The following is a 13,600-nucleotide window of genomic DNA, read 5'->3' as shown; positions in this document are numbered from 1 at the left end:
CCGCAGCGAGCGGCCCCCAGGTTAGCCAAGGCTTCCCGCCCCCTCCTTCGTGCGGTGCTCCGCCCTTTGCATCTTTCTACTGACCCTTCCTGGGGCAGCAAGTGATGATGAGTCGGGCTTTCTCGGAACTTTTAAGAAAGAATTGATAGTGGGAAAGAATTTAACTTTTTATTTCTAGGCCTGTGGAGATGTTGGCTGCGGGGCAGGATGATTTCCCCCGTTTTTGATTGTGTTTTTCCTTTATAGACTAAAAAGAAACGTTCAATGACTCCGACTCCAGGGCAACATTCTTGGGGCCTGGAATGGAAGCCTGCTGTGGAATGGTAGCAGCCCTGAAGGCCTGAAACTGCGGGGCTGAGGCTTGGGGTGGGGGAGGGTCCAGTTCCTGCGGTCTGCTTACATGTAACTGGGGTGCTGCGGATTTGCAGGTACATGCAGAATGTGCAGCATTTAAATAAGAAAGTGCAGCTAACCCTGCGGTACACTCCTTTTTTAAAGTAAGAGGATGATTTCTAGATTTCCATTAATTAGCTTACTCTGTTCTGCCTATCAATGCGTAACTAAATTTAGGAGCCCTTAGGGTAAGAAGTGTAACTCATTCTGATTTAGCAACATTTTAGGAACGTGGTCCCTATCTTGTCTTTTTCTTTGGCCATAAACTAAAAGAGGCTCTGAGTCACTTGTTTTAACCTACTACCTGGGGATGTCCGTAGAGTGTTTTAGAGTAGGAAATGGACGTTCTGATTCCTGAATTAATTTCCCATGAAAATTTGTGATTTATTGTGGGCCTAACCCTAAGGCCAGACCAGCAATTTTTCCTTGCACCAACTCAGCTAAGGACACCTTCCCTCTGTGTGTAATCCTTGAGTCCATAATCCTGTGGTTAGTGTCGGTTATTTCCGTCCTGTTACTACTGGAATGTATGCTCCTTGACCACTGAGACCAAATTTCTTTTACACACAATAAACTGTCAATAAAACCAATGAATGAATGTTACCTAACATTTACAGAACATCTGTTGTGCCAAGGCCCTTTCAAGTAAATGCCAATAATGCCAACTAGATTTGAATAGCCAGTGGACCACATGTTTAAATTATCTAGTAATTTTATCCCTACCTTCATTAATACTGAACGATAGGGTTTCTAGGTTCACAGCCCTGACCCAGATACTCTCTCTCTGAAATATCTTTATTTGTAAGTTTAAAATGATGTCTATAAAATATTCAAATAAACCCAAAGTGGATGTTTCCCTGTAACTCTACCAGAGATAAACATTGTTAACAGCCTACAGTCTTTGCTTCCAGACTTTTGCGTGTGTATTTAAACACATAATAAAACAGAGATTAGATCATCATTTACATATGATTCTCTAACCCACTTTTTTTTAAACCTATAATACACTGTAGTCATCTTTCTAGGCGTAACACAAGGCACTACCCTCTTTTCAATTTTTGAGAGGATAAGCAGGTAAAAAACTCAGTATTTCACTGTTAAACTTTGCCTTTGACTTTTTAGTTTGCTCATCCCCATGTCAAATGGCCATTAGGGCGGCAGCAATGACATCACTTGGCGTATCACAGGATTTTCTTGCAGGCTGCAGTGTGAAGTGAAGACAGAATTCTAAAATGAGAGTTAGAATTTAGGAATCTGTGCCCTTAACTGTAGAACTCTAGAGTTTTCTTATTTCCACACTAATGGGATTAATTTGATGAATTTTAACTTTTGGTTCTTAAATTTTGTAATTTTATGATTTCGGAGTCCATTCTCAACATGAACACAGAAGGAATGAATTAGATAAGCATGGGTTCCTACCACCGTACATGTTTACCCACCGTGGGAGGGTTTGTAGGGTGGAACAGATGGGTTGATTATCTGCAAGAAAACATCCAGCACCAAAGAAGGCATGACCCCTTAGATCTGCCATCTCTACCTTATTCCGTCTATAGGAGCCCAGTAAGCAGCATTTGTGTGGATCAGTTTTCCTTTCTCCGAGCTCAAATCCAGGAGGATTTAAGGAACTGGTACAAAACACTGAACATGCTAATGCTTTCAACTTTTAAACTTTTTATGCATGAAGTGTGGGAGGCGTGGATACATTTTAGCTATCACTTTGGCAAATTCCAGAATTGTGAAAACTATTATCAGTAGAAGCACTGATAGGAATTTCTGCCAAGCCTGAAAAGAACACTTCATCCTCTCATACTCACTGAGGATTCTGATCAACAGTCTTCTCTTTAGATTGTTTTTTTTTTCCCTTCATTCTCCCTTAGCTGAAACTTAAGAGTCCTATGGTTTTAAGGGAAGACGAAAGGGGTAGAGAATAAACATGCAATCGACTTTTACTTGACCAGGGGCTGCACTCTTGGGATTCCCTCTGGCCTCCCTGGGAGTGTTTGGCATTTAGGACTTAAAAGTGTTTTGTTTTAGGACTCTCGACTCTAGCTTCACTTCTGGCACACTTTGGCTCACAGACCTCTGGCTTCCAAAATACAAATTTAATTAGAGATGAAATAGTTTGCTCAAGAGTCTGGTTGTTTGGGAAGACACGTGGAATGGGTGAAGGTAATCCTTCAAGCCATTCCTTTACATGTTTTTCATCTTCTCTCAAGTGAAAAAGGTGAGACATAGGTGGTTAAAAACTAAAAAGAACAACAAAAGACAACTAAAAACAAATGGTGTTCACTGAGCAAACAAGATCTTGGCAGTGCAGCCAAATCATAGATTATATAGAGATCTACAGATATAACTGCTGACAGGTACTACACAGCACTTATCTCAGATATGCTCAGCAGAGGGAACAATACTTTATAAATGGATAGTATTAGCAAAGCAATATCCTCTCACCAAATGTCCATTCAAAACACTACCACCACAACTCTACATGGTTCAGTCATGCTTCTCTAACCTATAAATTAAGGCCAAATTCTGTATTTTCATTCCTTTCATTTACATGTAGTAGTAAAAGAATGTTAGTAAATCTTCAGGCATTCTGCTTAAAATAATATTTTAATGAGAATTACCAAAAACTTGAGATTTTCTTAACTCTTGGCTTTGGGGTTGGCACATTTTCTATAAGGTGTCTTTTGTTACACATTCTCCCAGAGTGATCAATAGTGTGTACAATATGTTCTGATATCAATTCAGCATAAGGGAATATTTCCATTCATTTCTGGTGCTCTGATATGATTTTTAAAAATTTGTTGATGTAGCTCTTGCTATATTTTTAAAAGGTAAAAATCTTGGTTGAATGGACCATTTCTTTTCTTATAGATACTACTTTTGCAAGGGTTCCCAACTCCATTCAGCCAGCTCTAAGAACGAGACTAGGAAAATAGTAGAGCAATTATAGATTTTATCTGATATTGGTTCCAATTAATATTATTGGGAAAATGTTTCTGGGAGAATGCTTAAGATCAATTTTTTATTCTATTCATTTTAAAAATGAGCCCTTTAAAAAAATCTTGGACCACTTTGAATGTGGACCCTTTCTGATTAACTGCAGCATTTTCTAGGACACGCATTTGTCTCCATATTAACAACTACCAAGTTATTTTAACAAAAGGAAGAAATCTTTAAAAATGAAAATGTGTGTCTTCTCAAGAGGCTAAACACTGTGCATTATGTGATCATGAATACAGACTATTAGGGGAGGAGGTACAGGGCAAATCTCCAAGGACAATTCATAGTTTCAACATAAAAACAAATTAATGTATTCCACTGGCCAAGATAACTTTCTGGCTTTTTGGTTTGTACATAACTTTTTATTAAGAGCAGGGAGAAAGGATAAGGGGGAAAGAAATGGGACTGTTTGTACTTGTGTTAAATGTGACTAGAACCCAATGGACATAAAATAGTACATGAGAGGGAACATGACAACCAGAAGGTCTGCGGTTGTGGAATGTAAAAAAAGATCACAAACCTGCAAACAACAGAACAGATAGCATTTGTGAGAGCAAAGTAAGCCTTGAGCCTCTGTGCAACTCCAGAGGAATCACGGAATCGGAGCTATCAGGGGCCTTCCGAGATCAGCTAGTAGCCGGGTATCCTTACAAGGGCATGGGCTTTGGAGCCACACAGACTGGGGTCAATCAAAGGCTGTCGCCATGATCTTAAACTCCTAGAGCTTCTGTTTTCTCATCTGTAAAATGGAGGTCAAGGAATTTACCTGGGATTACTGTTGAGAAGATGAAGGGAGAGGCTGCCTGTGTAGTGCCTCATGTGGTGTTGGATATGGAGAAGGTGGAGGCTGGTTTTCCTCCCCTTTTAATGTGTACATTTATAACCTTATAGTATCTCAGGCATGTATTTTACACAATACAGTATTTAGTTAGGAACAGAGTAAAAAATAGTAATCTGTACTTTACTTTGTGCTGATATTATGCCAATTACTTCACATGCATTCTCATATTTTATCTTCCTCAACGACCCATGCGGAAGTATGGTTGTTACTGCCATGCCCCCCTTCATGGAGGAGGAAGATGGCACAGAGAGGTTAGGCAACTTATCCAAGGACACAGAGAGGGTAAGTGGAGGAACAATGACATAAATTGTTAACTCCAGGACCCAAAGTCCAGAAAATATAAATTTGGACTTAAAAGTATATATTTATGCTAAGTCCATTAACAGTCTCAGGACACTAAGATATCCATCAATAAATCAGTAATTTATTATTGCAAGTTTTATTCTACACAGTGTTTGTTTGACCTGAAATAGTTAAGGCAGTTTCTGAACATGTCCTGCTTCATCCACAGAAGAATCTGACTCATTATTGAGTATCCTTTTCCAAATCAAATGAGTTATGCTGGCTCTGATGGAATCATCCACAGATTCCATGTGGATTACTGAAAAGGCATAGTTAAAAGGAGGAATTTGCCTTTTATGCAACTCTCCTGAGTAAATGGGGAAATACTGTTATCAGTTGACTGGTTAGTTTAACTTCATCCTGCCTAAGAAAAACCTTAAGCTGTGTCTTGCAAATACAGTGACTGATAATAGATAAATATGACATCATCAGTTTAGGATTACACATTTTCAATATTTTAGATTAATCGCAATGGCAATTTATGAGGTTATGGGTGAGGTGACAGAACTTTGTCAGTGGATTCTCTTAATACTACTGCCTCTGATGACACCAGAATAAAGAATTCTGTGTTGCACTTCATATAGACGGCTCTGGACGCTTCCAAAACACACAGACCAGCCATCATTCCATTGTTGCGCCCAGAAATACAGGAAGTGAAACTACCTCACCTCGGTACTGGAGCTGCCATGGGTTTGCAGTGCCTTTCTCAGAATGAGGATTTAAATGCAGAGGAAACAGTGAACTCCCAATAGGATATAGACAGGAGACCGCGTTTACAAGGAGGAGGAATTTGGGCCTATTTTCCCTAACTCTGAAATCTTCCCTCTACCAAATCCTTTATATCCTAAACTCAAGCATCCATTCCCTTGAAGTAATAAACTAATCCCCTGGTTCAAATTAATAGGATTATGTTCTCTAAATTACTTAATTTCTCTCATTAGGGAAATACACAGGGATTTGCTTGGGTGCAGTGATGAAAAGTTTGCTAGCAGAGATATCCACCTACTAAGAGAACTGTGGAGATTATTTCACAGTATATGTCTTTGACACAATCAAATGTGCAAACTGAGACTAATATGGAAAGGGAATGAGACAATATTCTAATTAAATTTTCTTTTAAAACAGAAACTTAATAGATGCACAATAGATTTCACAATGGAAAATTCCCTGAATGTAGGTCCTAAAACTCGTAAGAGGAAATATTTGGTAACAGTAATTAAAAGAATTAATTTATCTGACATACAGCTTATATGATTGACAGTTAAAACAACTGACTTAGCAATATTGATACTGCCTGTGATGGGCGCATTAAATAAGTTATACTATGTCACCACTGACACAATGAAGTACTAGATTTCAAGAGATAAAAATCAAGATTTTTATGCATGAGTTCATTAGACGTGAATAAGAGTCCTATTGTCCCAAAGAACTGAGATCATTATTCTTATATCAGCATATCATATTTGTCTATTTGTTTTAGTAACCTAAGACAAAGTTAAATGATTCGGAGGCAATTTGGCCACTTGATTGGGATGAAAATCAAGGGCCTTTTCGAGTTAAACTTTGGTTCAATCTGCTATATTCAGAGAAGCCAGTGGCCTATAAATGTTTTCAAATGGCCACATCTTTTATTATATGTAATGAATTTTAATGAAACATGGCACATGAATAAAGTTCAAAGAGAAAAGACTGAACTGAGGGAAATCAGAGCTTTGAGCCCCAGTTTAAAAAGAGTAATTTCTGTGCAAAGCGGACAAAGTTAAGATTCAGAAAGTAAAGTTTTTAATTCAAGAAAGACAGTAATCATAACGACTAAATTCAGGCTTACTTCCTGAAAACCAAACCCTCTGCAAATCGTTATCTCAATTTTTAAAAAGCTTCATTAGAGATTAATTTATTAGCAACAGGTATATACACGTTTTAGCGCCACGGTTGCATTTAGTTCATTAGCTTATAGGTGGTAACATTATTCTGTCTTCACTTGTGGGTGGCACAAGGAGAAGCCTGACATAACTTTGGTGTCATTGTTCCCTTGTTTGTTTGCCCAGTGTATGACACTTAACGAAACCTTGTGTCCCAGCAATGGATAAACTGGTCTGACAAAAATTATCCTCTCAAGTTGACTCCATTTTGGAGAACAAAGGCACAGTCTTTTGGCATCACAGAGGACTTAATTTTGGATTCAGTTACCTGCCCCAGAGTCATCACAATATGGCCAAAAGACCCTGCATGAACAGCCCTAGCATCCTGGGGCGGGGAGGGGGGGGGCGGGAAGGGCCCACACCCCACCAGCTTTTCGAGGCCCCGTGGTGTTACTTAAGGAGAAGGGAATTGCTGATCCTTGAACCACCTGTTGCTCAGAGAGAAGCATCAAGAAAAACAGAGGAAGTTAAAAGGGACTAGCAATGTTCTTTATTACAATGAGGGTAAAAATAGATGAGGCCATTTGTGATTTATGCAGCGCCTGTGTCCATAATCTTAGGAGGGGCCAACTTGTCCAGTAGGCACTGTAGGTACAGTGGCTAGTGCCCACAATACTTTTGGCAGCCCAGAAAAAAACTTTTTTATTTTAAACATTTTTATACTCAGAAGGAAAAAATGAATGTAAATATTATAATGATGACTGTATAATAATGAATCTAACCTGGATTATATGCATCTCTATACCAACGCAGTTATAAAATATAATTCTAACTTTTTTTTTAATGGAGAAAGGGACACACAAAGACAAAAATGCCTAGGGCCCATGAAGGTCATAATGTAGCTCTAATCTTAGGTAGCTGATGTTTGTCTGAACCCTTGACACTTTCCTTTCATGAGCTATGAAGACAAACTCTACCACTTAGTCTCTATTCACGGTGTCTTCTGTGTGAACCTACATCAGTAGGTGTCACCAGGTTTTAAAAGAAGAAAACACACTCTCACATTCTCAAGCTCTTTTAATCTAAGCGAGGAGACAAAATCAGCTGTTAACAACAGGTGCTTGCAGTTGTTCATTCACTTGGACATTTATTTTACGAGTTAATTACTCATAACTCCCCTGTGAACAAACTGCACATCTGGGAAAATAAAACTGCCCACTGAACGTGAATTACTGGAGCGTAGGTGAAGCACAATAGTTAATTCATTTGGATACCCTTAAAAGGCTTAACAAAAATCCCTCAAGCACTTAGAAGTTGGACTTGTGTCTGAAGAATGAGTTAGCACCAGGTTGATCATGATGCTAACTCAGGATCACGGCAGGACGTGATTCCAAGTTAGCAAGTAGCTCCTAAAACTTCCCTGGGTTACCCACGCCCCCATTTTTACAGCCACTTTGCCCAGAGCTTCTGTTAATCTGGTGTCACTCAGCTTTCTTCTGCAAAATGTTCTACTTTTCATTTCTTAAGGTCCTAAGGAGTTCTTTTACAATTTCAACTTGTTCATGGTGAGAAAAGAGTTCTTTTGCTACCAAAAAAGCTCTGCTATTTGGTAAAACAATGGCTAAACTCAGTTCATTGTTATCATGTATCTACTCAGACTTACTTTTTGAAAACGGATATTTTTTCCCCAGCTTCACTGACCTATGATTGATAAACAAATAATTGTATATATTTAAGGTATACAACATGGTGATTTAAAAAAAATTAAATTTGAGTTGTATAGTTGATACAATGTTACATTAGTTTCAGGTGTACAACATAGTGATTCAATTTCTCTATATGGTATGCTATGCTCGCTCCAAGTGTAGCTCCCATGTGTTATCATACAATGCTATTACAATATCACTGATTGTATTCCCTATGTTATACCTTTTATTCCTGTGACTTATTCATTTCATAACAGGAAGCCTGTATCTCCCACTCCCCTTCACCCATTTTGCCCATCCCCCACCCCTTCCCCTCTGGCAACCATCAGTTTGTTCTCTGTATTTATGAGCCTATTTCTGGTTTTATTTGTTTTGTTTTTTAGATTCCACAAGTAAGCGAAATCATATGGTATTTTTCTTTGTCTGACTTAGTTCACTTAGCATAATACTCTCTAGGTCCATCCATGTTGTCACAAATGGCACAATCTCATCTTTTTTTTTTTACGGCACAATATTCCATCGTGTGTGTGTGTGTACATTCATCCTCCCTATCCAGTCCTTATCCATTTGTCTATTGATGGACACTTGAGTTTCCTTCCTTATCTTGACTATTATAAACAATACTGTAATAAACATAGGGGTACGTATATCTTTTTGAATTAGTGTTTTTGTTTTCTCTGAGTAAATACCCAGTAGTGGAATTATTGGATCATATGGTATTTTTATTTTTACTTTTTGAGGAACCTCCACACTCTCTTCCACAGCGGCTGCACCAATTTACATTTCTACCACCAGTGCATGAGGGATCCTTTTTCTCCACATCCTCAACACTTGTTATTTCTTGCCTTTTTGATTTTGGCCATTCTGACAGGTGTAGGTGATATCTCACTGTGGTTTTGATTTGCATTTCTCTGATGTTTAGTGATGTTGAGCATCTTTTCATGTGTCTGTGGGCCCTCTGTATGTCTTCCTTGGAAAAATATCTATTCAGGTCTTCTACCTATTTTTCAGTTGGATTGTTTTTTTGGTGCTGAGTTGTATTCACTCTTTATATATTTCGGATATTAGCCCCTCATTGGATTACAATATAGTGTTTTGACAGAAGTATACCTTGTGTAATGATTACCACACTCAAACTAATGAACATATCCATCACCTCACACAGGTACTATTTGTATATATGTGTGTGTGGCGGGGCGGGGGGGAGGAGGTAAGACCACTTAAGATCTATCATTTTAACAAATTTCAAGTATACCAGACTTTCAATAGAATAAAATATCTCATCAGGTCCTAACTCCTCGGAAATGAAGCATTTGGGCAAAAGTCCCTTAGTCTCATGGTCTCTTCATCTGTTCACTGAAGAGGCTGAACTGCATGATCACTAATGTTCTCTTCAGCTAGATGGTTCTAAGATCAGACCTAAGGCCAACCCACCCCGACCTGGGGGTGTAGGACTTTTGTGGCAACTCTTCAAATGGGTATCGGGGTATCACACAGAGCAGTGGTTTTCAATGATAATCCATTGAGAAGTGAGAAAAAAATACTAAAACCTTTTCTTTAAACTTTTCTATCTTTGTGTATATTTTATAATATGTCATAATACATGTATATATTTCATGTTTGTATATATGAAATATACATACACGTACATATTTGTATATATACACAACATATACACTCATACATATACATGCATACAAAATATCTTTCTAACAAGGATAAATGACCAAAAAACTTCGTATGTCATGGTTTTAAGCTAAGTTAGAAAGGGGTCGAGGACAAATTAGGTAATCGACTCAATTCACCAGATGATATCTGGCTGAGGGTCTGCTTTAGGATTTCCATCTCCGGCTTTACCTTTAGCACTATATGTTTCTAGATATATGGCTTCAAACACGCAAATTTAATTTAAGATGAAGCTTTCTGGTCCATTTTACACTAATTTGGGGAGGGGTATAGAATGAGTCAAAGTAATTCCTTTGAATTATTCCTTCTATAACAGATTCAATGAAATATTCCGGACAGTTGAAGACTTGAGAAAGCCACAGCAGAGGGTTGGAGCTCCCCCCACCTGGACCCCCACTCCCATCCTGTAAGTTACAGAATAGATTATTCTGGGTGTAGATTTATGTCTGCTATTCTTGGAGTCTGGATGTTGTACACAAGCAGAACATTTGACGTGCCCAATCTTTTTTCCTGTTGATGTGGCAGGACCCATAACCCAAGAAAACGCAGAGACATTCAGTTCTGTTTAACAATTTAAATTGAGATCCTCACTTAATATATAAGAACAGTATCATTAGATTCCTTCATTGATTTCAAATATTTCAAATTTTATATGTCTACTTCCAAACTTTTATTCATGCAGGTAATTTTTGGAGCTCTGTAATTATCATATTCAAACTGACAAATTGCCACTTGAATACCTGGCTCTGGAAGCCCAAAGTTTTATTTTCTGAATTAAAGTGGAAGTTCCTTCTCATACCTTTGGATATTTTTTAAAAAATATTTTAATTCTTTATTTGAGAGAGAGAGCATGCAAGCATGAGTGGGGTGGCGGGGGGCGGGTAGGTAGAGGGAGAAGCAGACTCCCCAGTGAGCAGGGAGCCGGATGCGGGGCTCGATCCCAGGATCGGGAGATCATGACCTGAGCCAAAGGCAGACGCTTAACCAACTGAGCCTTTGGATATTTTGAAGATAACTGTAACCTGCTTGTGGTTCTTTAAGTGTATCCTCAAAAGCTTTCATTGAAGTCATACGATTTCGTATTTAAGAGCTCATGCTTTGGGTCTGATTCCCAACTTTGTCACCTGCTAGGTGGATGTTTTTGGATAACTTATTCAATCGCTCTGTGCCTCAGTTTCCTCCTCTGTAAAATGGAAATAATGCTATACACCTCATGGAGTTGCTGTGAGGATTCACTGAGCTGTTGTAAATTATGTGGCCCAGTGCATGTGGTATTGTTGCCAACAGTTTAGCAATTTTTGTCGTCATTACTGAGCAACATGGCCACATGGAGCCATCAAGGAGTTTATATTCCAAATAAGTAACCAGATGAAGCAAACTGTTAAGGTACCACCTTGACTAAGTCAGGAATATAGATTAAAGCTCTTTTAAACTCTTAGTCTATCAAAACAAGACTGATGGAAGTGCCACTTAAGTTCACCATAGGAAAAGAACAAGAAGGGAAGGGCAGTAAATAGAGACTTGATAGAAAAACAGCCATTAGGGACTTAAATACTATATTCCACAAACGAGTTGGCTCCACCATTAACTCACTTAGATCTTGCACAATTCACTTCAAGTCCTGTGTCTCAATTTTCAAATCTGCACTATAGGGAGTTGGATGAGATTACAGCTAACATCTATAATTATTACACAGTTATTATAAATCATCACAGGAAATTCTACAAAGACAGATTTCTTTGCTTCTCTGCCTTTTGACGCCTGGGTATATAAATAATTTGTGCATTGTTCTAAGTCTCAATTAACTTTTTCCTGTAAATAATTCAAATGAGCTGCTTTATGTAAAGTATTTCCTAGACACTTGGAAGTCTTTATAATTATTTTCAGTAGCAGAGGGATCAAAAGTGAAGCACTGAAAGATGAAACAAACTGCTCTGAGGGCAGAGATGAGAATTCTGAGCTCTCAATGTCAAGGTTTGCTACCAGGTGCCATCGAGCGTTTTGAAAAGGAGATGCCTGTGTGTGTGGATCCAGTGTCTTTTCCTCTTTCAAATGGAGCCCTGCCGGTGACCCTTCTGAATCCTGGACTAACTCTGCCAGCTTCCGGTTGCTTCATATTAATCAGAGCTATTCTGGAGAGATCAGGGAGAAATGGCCCAGGAGCCTCTGCAGTTATATTGTATCTGCTTCTCTCTCAGAGAAACACCACTGGCTTTGCTATGTTGCCAATAACTGATGTATCAAGTCAGTAAATAAAGCAGTTCCCTAAATCACCAACTTTGGGTATAATATCACTATGCAAACTGAACTCTGTGATTTACATTTGCTACCTAGATAAACTCTGAAGCCTCAGTTCTTTCTTACCCTGGAAGCTGCCTCTTAGTTTTTTTTTTTAAAGTGTTTATTATGAAAACATACAACTAATAAAGGCAACAGAAAATGTATCCATAATCATAATCACCAGCACTATTATTTTTTCCACAGTCTTTTCCAGTCTTCAAAGCATAGCTACACAAGGAGTGTATAATTTTATAAGCTAAATTTTCAGCATCATTATACTATCATTAATGTTTTTGTCTTCACAGCCTTATCATTCCTAGTTTTAGAGGCTGCATGATATTTCATTAATTAAGACAAGAGGACCAATATTCTGTGTTTTTTGGCTCTTAAGTTTCTTTCTTTTGAAATTGTAAAAAAATGGTACAGTGGGGCGCCTGGGTGGCTCAGCTGAGTGTCTGACTCTTGGTTTCAGCTCAGGTCACGATCTCAGGGTTGTGAGATCCAGCCCCACGTGGGGCTCCGTGTTCAGAGAAGATCTGCTTGAGATTCTCTCTCTCTCTCCCTCTCCCTATCCCTCTGGCTCCTCCCTACCGTGCTCTCTCTCTCTAAAATAAATAAATAAACAAACCTTTTAAAAAATGCTACAGTGAACATTTTCAGGCTTATACATTTTTCCTCTTTTAAATTATTTCCTCAGGGCAAATACTGAAAAATATAACTTTGGGGTCAAATGCTGTTTGTATAACTCTTGACGTTTATTGCTAAATTGCTTTTTTTTTTTTTAAGAATTCAATTCTTTGTTAGTGATGATATACATTTTCTTGGGATGATGACATCTTCCTGAAGAGGGCGATAATAACGGTGGCTTATTAAATAGGGTCGATATCTAAATTTAAAAGGAGTGGCTGTTTTTGGAACCAGGTTGTACTGCATTCTAAGATCACCTTGATACAGTGGTCAGTCTGTGTGCTGTGGTGTTCCCCATTTCTGCACTCTGGTCAGCTCTCTATCAAATTCTTCTATTTCCTCTTAAGCAGTGTTCTGATACTTTCTGATTCAACTGAGGGCTGGCCAATTGTATATTTGGAGCTCAGAAGGGTAGGTTCATTCACTAGTCTCCTTTCTTAACGTTGCCAACAATTAGAAGTTAGTGAAGATTTAAACAAATTCCGATACAAGATTAATGCCCTCTATCTATTTCTGGCTAGGAACATAAATAAATAGATTTCTTGGTTAAGAGAAACAATTTCTCTCTGTTGGTTTTGTGGCACACAAAGGTGTTTCTAACTATGTTTAGGAATGTCTGAAATAATTCTTCCACATCTCAGTTCTCTTCCACCCATGCTACAAAAGTGTCAAAATAAAATCAATGTCAGCTCATATTATTCATAACAAATATTATTTGCCACTATGGAGAGTTTGGGAGATGAAACTAAGAAGATTCAAAGAGGCACTGCCAGTTTCTCTGCATAATTGCCTCCTCT

The 13,600-nt window shown here is 38.3% G+C and overlaps 1 protein-coding gene across 10 annotated transcripts in view; it reads right to left on the bottom strand.

Annotated features, from left to right (window-relative positions):
• Nucleotides 1-13,600, bottom strand: part of PALLD (palladin, cytoskeletal associated protein) — a 415,834-nt gene that overhangs the window by 84,660 nt on the left and 317,574 nt on the right. The window lies entirely within an intron of this gene.

Source organism: Zalophus californianus, chromosome 2 (assembly GCF_009762305.2).
Source record: "Zalophus californianus isolate mZalCal1 chromosome 2, mZalCal1.pri.v2, whole genome shotgun sequence".
Classification (NCBI taxonomy): domain Eukaryota; kingdom Metazoa; phylum Chordata; class Mammalia; order Carnivora; family Otariidae; genus Zalophus; species Zalophus californianus.
This window is presented reverse-complemented; position numbering and strand designations above follow the sequence as displayed.